The 7938-nt window shown below is 41.1% G+C and overlaps 1 long non-coding RNA gene across 1 annotated transcript; it reads right to left on the bottom strand.

Annotated features, from left to right (window-relative positions):
- Positions 1 to 297: 297 nt before the first annotated feature.
- LOC146200311 (uncharacterized) lies at positions 298 to 6886 on the bottom strand. The gene is made up of 3 exons (XR_014705219.1): positions 6612 to 6886; positions 4608 to 4757; positions 298 to 617 (listed from the first exon to the last, which is right to left on the bottom strand). It is a non-coding gene; the product is annotated as an uncharacterized LOC146200311 (long non-coding RNA).
- Between the last annotated feature and the right edge of the window lie 1052 nt (positions 6887 to 7938).

Here is a 7938-nt window from a genome sequence, read left to right on the forward strand (position 1 = left end):
ATGCCGCATATTGTCGATACCAATATTAATCCAATGGTTTATGGGTACACCGGCTACTCCATTCATGTGCCATTGATGATGTCAAGATTACACATTTTGTGGCACTGCCTGTGCAGGCCATAAAATGCAGCCTTTTTCATTCTAGCCATATTCGTGACAGCACATCGAACTTGCTGGGACAATAATGGCCTTTCAAATAGGAGTGGCCATATAAATTCAAATTGTTGCTCATGAGCAACCAGTAGATATTCACAAAACAAGGGCATGGTTCACAAAAAGATAATATCTATTGCAATTGTTACTATAGACGGCAGTTGTTACTAGCCAGCGCTGAGGGCACACACAGCAGCAGTTAGCGGGGCAGTGGCAGGGTTGGTCAGGGCAGGGCGGGCTCTCGGGAAGTGGAAGGGGCCAGGGAGCTGGAGGGCACACTCATAGGCATAGTGAGGGGGCTGACCCTGCAATTGCATTCACAGGTGGCATGCCTGGTTCGCCAGGGGAGGTTTCAGCATAACGCCTTTTTCTTCCACCCCCCCTGTCACAGGAACCAGGCAGCCACCTGCGAATAAATGCGTGTGCCTCCAAATCGTCCACCCCAACTTTTTCGCAAATGGCACCTGCACAATAACAATGAGGAAACAAAATTTACAACACTATTACGAGGCATATAAAATCGCGCGCATTATTTTAGGAAGATGTAGAAAATTCCAGGATTCATGTACCGAAATTTATGGTCAATGAGAAACACTATACTGATGAGTTCCAGACTAGTTTGAGCTGCCTTGGGTTTATTAGGATGAAAGACGCATATACATTGCATAGCATGTGCCCTGTTGCATTTTGATCGCCTCCACAGCAATACGGCTGAGACAGCCAGTGTTTCATCCCACACTAGGAATTAGTGCTTGATTATCGGCTGTCTCCGCATATGACTGGCGCGCTAGTTTTTTGCCGCTCCTACGCTTTCTGCGATGTGCAAACAGTTTATACTAATAATCGTTACCAAGAGAATGTTCGGCGACCATTTTCATTTTTTTTTTAAATGGCTAGATATAATATACACAAGCGATCTAAGCCCACGACTGCTGCACTGGCCGCTGGTTAGCTGATATACGCTTTTGACTGGTTTTGTGGGTAGTTCACTTAAACGGGAGCTCACTTAAACGGGTAGCTCACAGGTGCATCGTTTTTACACATATACTGCTTGTCCAAGCAAATTTGATCCAAGGGATAAAAAAAAACATTTCGGAGACAGGCAAAGGAAACCAGATATATATTGCTGGAAGCTACCTTGAGCGCCACAGAAAAGGTTTTGTTTGGAATCCTTATTGACATTATTTGCCTAAATTACTGATTAATGACTTACACGATAAATGGTGTTGCTACTTTGAAGAGTACCGGCACAATCCACGTTTGATTATTTGTGATAAAGAACCCTCACGTCTGCATTTTGAACGCCAGATACAATAGGAAACCATGAAAATACAGAAATCTGATTCCCGGACAATACAATTGAGGACTTGGCTTGGCTCGACAGCCCTGTGTAGCGTTAGACCTACAAGTTGCCTATGGTTTCTTCGTCCGCGCCAGCACATCGTCCAACAAGACTGTATTTGTATTTTACAGCTGAAAAATACTGTTAAACTCATTTATATCCTTACCGCTTTGTAGTCATTATCCGCATTGCAAAGTTCGGCGCGCTCATTGTAACTCGAGCCTTCATGTGCGCCAAAGGGCCGACGCGAAGCAACCATCGCCAGCATATCACCCTTACTCATGCATGGGGCTAGCAATCTTAGCGGCAGGTTGTTTTGTCCGCTCAAAATCATGTTGTGAGCAGCACAGTTGAGGTGCGCGAATGGGCTGGTAACGGTTTCGGTATCTACATAACCCGGAATTTATCTACAGCTGGAAAAAAAGGTACACATGAGGTTTCTAACCGCAAATATTGAAACAGGGGTTTCCGAACGTGCTCACCGACTCTGTAAGTCCTATTTATTGTCTAAAGTGAATATTTAGTACTTGAAGCGAATAACCTCACTTCCCCACGTACAAAATAAAAATTTTCTGCGCTGTCCTAAGTGGCCGCCAGCAATGCACCACCGGTTTCCATCGTCTGTTTCTAATGGTTTATTTATAACCCTTGGCTCAAGCTATGGGGCGCAGTAGGTGTAATGTAGCTTGAATAAAACCTGCAAGAGATCATATATATGGGTAGATTTGTAAGGTTTACAGATTTCACTTACAAATTCTACAGGAATCGCGTCACTGCGGCCTTTCTTTAAAATTGACACGTACTAGCGCTATATTCGTGGCTAAAATAAAGTAATCAACGCATTAATTCAGCTTAGCAAATGCAGCTGTAACAGAAAGTGAGGGCTGGCTACACCTAAGGTGTGCCTAGCTTTCTAATTTTCTTAGATGGCACAACCGTTCGAAATATGGAATATTAAAAAAAGCCCTTGATATTGACTTTCTCACAGCGTATTATGGGTGCCTTAGATAAGAAACATAATCGAGGTCCCATGGCCATCTTTCGTTTCCAATGAAATTCTTATATGTGGTGGGCAAGTATCTAGGCACAAAAGAATTAACTTTAGTTTTTCAAGATACGCGTAGTTTCCTCGAAAAAAAAAAACAATTGTATGGTATATCTCTAGAGGTAGAAAACGCTGTTTTTGCCATTTCAAAATGTTGCAAGTTTGGATGCCATGATTTTGTCATCTGCTCTTTTTTACTCACTAAATATATGCAGGTTTTATATTTACAAACACTATTAGAAACCTATTTTGTTTTTGCAGTTGTGTTATTAAAAAATCACAAACTTTGCTTCAGGAGCGATATGCTGCAAAAATAATATTCATTTTTAACCTTATGTACTGGCATATGATGCATTAGGTTGGTTGCACTAAATATGTTTTCACTTCCTGACGCATGTTCTTAATTCCAGGCAGTATCTGGAGCTCCAGACCACTAGGTGTGTTCTCCACAACGCATCAAAATTGCTCAGAATTCGAAAACAGCAGTAAAGGGCAAATTTGCTGCAATTAAAAAAAGATCATCTTCGATTTTCATTCAAATCCCTCTCAAAAATCTTCAGTACCTCAAAAATATCACGGACTAAAAAGTGTTGCGCTATACTGTTTAAAAATATAACATTAAATATTAAACTGAGTGCTTGTGCTGATAATGGCCAAACTCAGCCTGCATTCTTGCAAGATCCAATAATATCTTGCCACAGAAACTATTTTTATACATTATCTAGGTTCCATTCTTTATTTCTGAAAAAATTTGAAGCTCTAGATTTGTGTGTGTATCTGCATATTATTTTGAAATTGGACAAAAGTAAGAAAATGGTAAAATAAGGAAAACTGATTAGAATTGAAGAAACGGCCGCAACATCAATTTTTATCAAAATCTGTGGAAACAATGCAAAGTACTTTGTTAATTTGAGTCAGTAAATATATTGAATTCTGCAAAATGTAATATTAGAAATATAAAAATGCTTGTTTTTGTTCTATAGATGTGCTTATATGGCTCCCCCTTATGGAATAGGCATCAAAACTTCAATTTAGTATTTGCTTAATTTAGTTACATTTTACCTTAAGTAAAATTTAAAACATTGTCAGCGCTTAACACCGTTTTTCTGCTTCTAGGACAAATACTTAATATAGCTTAAAATGGTATTAATTCACTATTTCTGTCGATTTCATGGCAGAACCCAAGTGAAGGCTGAACTTTTTCTCTGTCCTGCATTCTTTTTTATTGCTAGGTGCAATAGTATTCAATCTAGGTTATTAATATATTATTCCATTTGTCAGCTTTCACCACCACTAACAATACTATATTTTTGAAGATGATTTTTCAATGTGTAATTTTTATAATTACAATCTTAAGCAAATCGCTTTCCAGCATAATACTTTTGGTGGCGTTACAGAGAACACACATAGCAGCTTAGAGCTCCAAATTCTGCCTTAAATTAACAATATGACCTGCGTAATAAACACAGAATATTTTAGTGCAAACAACGCAATGCGTCACGCCAGTATGTAAGGTTGAACATTAACATTTTTGTAGCGCGTTGTTCTTGAAGCAAAGTTTGCGATTTTTTACTAAATCAACTGCATCAATGAAACACATTTTTAATACTTCTTATACAAGTAAACGTTACCCAAATGCGGTGAGTAAAAAACAGTGGATGACAAAATTTTACGCAACCAGCCGTCCTCCAAACGTGCAACTTTTAGTGATAGGCGTTTTTTTTTTTCGAGAATACTACGCCGCATCTGGCAACCTAAGGGTCATTCCTTTGTGTCGAGACATTAGCCCACGACATATGAAAATTTAATTAAAAAAATGGTCATGGCACCACGATTACTGTTCCTGTCCGAAGACATCCATATTTGTTTTCATTTCGTCTCTTCAACAGGCTGGTTTAGCCAATGCGGTGAATAAAAATATCATCGCATATATTAAAGATTTTCGCGCGATATGTTATACCTAAAGCTACCTATATTGTCACAACTGTCATACATTATTTGTAGCTGAAACATCACAAAAGGGCATATTTAAAGGTGCATGCAACAGTTACAGTGATGCAGTGCTACCTTTTTTTAGGCAGGCTTTTCCGCTGATTTTCTTCTTCTTTATTGCCCTTCCAACCACAGGACACATATCTTCTGGGGGTTGTCGGTTTTCGCACCAGTGATACAACTCAATCGATCCACTTCTACGTAGAAAACGCTCCCGATGCGCATCTAAAAAAATGAAAGCATGTATGTGCAGGCTAAATCATTCACACATGATAAAACAATATGATTTGAACAATGAAATCAAATGATCACACCCAGAGCAACAAGAAAGTGGTGGAGAGATAGAAATTGAAGCAATGAAAGACGGTTGCTTACTGAACAAAGCCTATAGTAAGAGGTCCTGCGTCTATAAGAATAGGCAATAAATTAAGGCACGTTTATAGGTGCATGTAGCAGTTAAAGTGATGCAGTGTTACCTTTCTGTTTCACTGCAGTGATTGGTATAACTATTACAGCAATCGCTAGGCATCTCAGGTAACCCCATTGAAAACTTCATCCAAAGTACCGAGGAGCAGTGGCGTGTTATTTGCAGCTGTTAACGGAAAGACATGCGCATTTCCTCCTTTTTGTATACTTGAATAAAAGCGACTGAACAGTGAGTGTTGTAAGAGGTGCAGCGTCCCTAGGAATGGGGAACAAAATTAAGTTTTAGTAAACAGAGGTACAAAAAGAAGCAAATATGCCTGCAATAATAGCATGATGGCCTACCTTTTGATCAACAGCTGTAAACAACCTGTCACTGCCAGTCGGTTCTTTAGATAGGCTTATCAATGCCAGAGCTTAAAGCTAAGAGCAATATGAGTAATGTTTACTGCGGTCACGGCCGTAAACAATTCTAGCGGAACACTCCATTACTGTAACTATTCAACCGTCCATTTATACATATCGTTCATTAAAGAACCATGCACATCATATTAAGTTGCTCTTTTCTACTCCCAAATGATTTCCTATAGAATTAGAATACGTGGATCGCTGCTTCGGTTTCAACATTCTTGCACGATGGCTATGGCGTGCACTTCATGCATACGGTACGGCACGTGAGGTACAAAGAGCTGTAATTGCCGAACAGGCGGACCTGACGTCCTGTCCCATTTCGCCTGAAAGTGCGCGCCGTCATCGAGCGCTTCGCGAGCAATATTTCGGATGATATGGTTGCCTCATACCGGCCGTCAATGTTTTGTACATTGTGCCCCGCGTGCACGTTGTTTACTTTGCAGTGACAGGGACGCAGTGCACACACGGCTGATGTGCCTTTTTGCTTGTATTGTTATTTTCCCCCGCCCTCGAAGCGCGTCTGCGAAATCGCTCTCCTATTGTCGCCGCTTTCTGATAACGCCCTCACCTGAATGCACGTGCTCAGAAGGGGGGCGTCGATTAAGGAAATTTTGAAAAGGGGCTCACTTGCGCTGTTCACGGCTTTCAATTCCTCAATATGATATTAACCATTATAAAAGTGGAGGTTCATTATGACTTAATTATAGCCTAGTCATCAAGCGGCATCACGCACATGTCTGCCCCACTGTAAAATTCGCTTGCACAGACGGCACGAACAGTTTTCAAAACTTCGTCTGTACATCTGAAAACAAAACTGCCCTTAACTCTTAACAAAATCCAAAAACTGTGTGAACATGGCTTCCTGCGCGCAGAAGAGAGGCTGTCCAAAATATATGTACAAAGCCGGGCGCATAGTATCTGGTTACTAACTGATTGCGGCGCGCTGCACAGTCAAAAAACTGCGCAAATGGCTGCCTGCAGTGTTCTGTCACGTGTTAGTGGCATACACACCTGTTACGCACGGCTCCTCTATTTTCGGCGCAAATGCTATTCATATCGCAGCCAGCAAATAAGTCCACGCACTTATTGCTTGCATGTAACCCGGACGAAAATTCGCTTAGTTCTTGAAGTCATGCTTCGCGCAGTTGTTTCGAGGAGAATAAGGAAAGAGAACATTTGGGACTGGTAGGAGATTATATAGAACCAATTACGAAGCAATGGCATGCTGCAAAGATATATACTCACGGTCTAAGATGACGGCGTTCACTGAGTCTGATAATGCCGATGGTATCCCGCCGTTGCTGTAATCCGTACTCCGGCGACATTTCACAGCTCAGCTATTCACTGATATGTAGCAAGCACCAACCGGAGCACATGGACATGTATAGGCGCAAGAGAAAATTATGCACAGCACAATGAAAAAGAAAATAATGAGGGAAGAAATTAAAGAAAGGTTTAAGAAGCTGTCACAAGTCTTGTAGCGTCTCCAACAAGCTCTGAAATGAACGCTTCGGGAGGAGGCCGCACAGCAGCGCAGCTGGGGATGCTGTCTGTTGTGTCTTGCACGTAGACGCGTAGGCGAGGGGGAACAACGACCCGCTCAACCAGCGCGTGATTCCCGCCGCGGTGTTGTGTTCGCAAGGGCTGCGCGTGGGAACGAAGGACCAACGACCCTCTCAACATTCCATTCGTCCTTTACCCAGCCCTCTTCTGCTTGCACCGGCCAGCCGTAACTTCGGACCGTGCCGATGAGCGGCCGCCAGCGCGCACCGCTCGAGTCGAGTTCTAATAAATAGTTTTGTTTTGTGTGTTCGCAAACGCATTGTTTCTTCAAGCCAACCACGGACAAACATTTTCTAAAAAAATAGAAAGCCTCTCCATCTACCATCCACATTCTTGCGTAAATCCATACAGCTGGTGCATCGACAAATGCGCGCGTCCCCTCCCTTTCGCCACCTATGATCGAACAAAGGATGGTCGTTCGACCTTTTATATTTACTTCAAAATGTTATATACTGTTGCGTGATGACTGATTAATAATGTCAAAGAGGTGGAGTTCCGAGCTTCTCTTCTATTCTGGCCAACTTTGGTTATAGATTATACAAATTATGCTCAAGTTAGCTAGCTGAAAATTATCCGACTAAATATATACATGTTTTTATTTGTATTCAGTTAATGTTCGCTTTTCGGGTATGAGTAGATGTTTTTATAAAAATTCTAAACATCGGCCCAGGAAACGAAAATTTTCCTAATTTGCAGGCCTTTATTTCAGAAAAGGTTCATGGTAGAGCAGCAATAATTCCACAATATGTTCTCAGCATAATTATCCGCAAACAGCTAAAGCTCATATTTTTATTACATTTGGATACAGAGATACGATCGCGCTAATTTACAGAAAACAGCGAACATTGAAAATTTTTAGGAAAACAAAAACAGTTTTCACATTGTTTAAACTTTTTCCACCTATTCTACACTACCTCAGCTTTCAAAACCATTAAAACACCTTGCATAATTTTGTTGCGCAAGTAATTATGGCCACATCGATAAAGCCTTTGTCCAATTATAGCGCACC

Source organism: Amblyomma maculatum, chromosome 2 (assembly GCF_055883805.1).
Source record: "Amblyomma maculatum isolate TAMU_Amacu chromosome 2, ASM5588380v1, whole genome shotgun sequence".
Classification (NCBI taxonomy): domain Eukaryota; kingdom Metazoa; phylum Arthropoda; class Arachnida; order Ixodida; family Ixodidae; genus Amblyomma; species Amblyomma maculatum.